This window comes from Lipotes vexillifer, unplaced genomic scaffold (assembly GCF_000442215.2).
Source record: "Lipotes vexillifer unplaced genomic scaffold, Lipotes_vexillifer_v1.1 scaffold671, whole genome shotgun sequence".
In the NCBI taxonomy this organism is placed as follows: Eukaryota; Metazoa; Chordata; class Mammalia; order Artiodactyla; family Lipotidae; genus Lipotes; species Lipotes vexillifer.
In genome coordinates this window covers 3,010,284-3,010,899 of record NW_006782851.1, presented here as the reverse complement: position 1 = coordinate 3,010,899, position 616 = coordinate 3,010,284, and the positions used below count along the sequence as shown (strand labels likewise).

The window sequence follows — 616 nt, the reverse complement described above, 5'->3', positions numbered from 1 at the left end:
AGGGAAAATGACACGCCGGTGGATTATGGAAAAGGGTATGAATTGCTTCAGCCCTGGGGGCAAGCAACCTGACAGCATCAATGAAAGCTAAAAACACAGGTCTATTTCGACCCTGCAACCTTCCATTCTGGCAACATGCCGAATATGCCCTGTAAGAAACAGGAACCCGTTCAAAATGATGGTTTGGTTTGGTTTGCAGTCCTGTAGTGTGGGCACAGGTAACGGGGTTAAATCGAATGCTCACCCCAGGGTGTGGTTGTGTGAATCGCGGGGCATCCATACCACAGAGCAGCGTGACAGCCTTGGGAGGAGTCATTTTGGTTTACAGCTGCTCTCTTGGGGAGGTTTACATGACCGTTTGCTAAGTGAGCAAACCAAGTTTCAGAGAAATATGTACAGCGTGATCTCATGAACGAAGGACAAGAGAGAGAGAGACAGGGAGAGAAAGAGAGAGACAGGGAGAGAAAGAGAGAGACAAGGAGAGAAAGAGAGAGACAGGGAACACAGAAAGAAGAAAGAAAAGGAGAGAAATAAGGAGAGAAAAGAGGGGAGGAAGACCAAAGAACAGAAACCAGAGGGAGGGAGGCGGGGAGGGGATTGGGGCACTGAGCGGTTC

General features: G+C 49.2%; 1 protein-coding gene across 1 annotated transcript in view; it reads left to right on the top strand.

The window, feature by feature from the left end:
- RIMBP2 (RIMS binding protein 2) overlaps nt 1–616 on the top strand; it is a 112,326-nt gene that overhangs the window by 37,629 nt on the left and 74,081 nt on the right. The window lies entirely within an intron of this gene.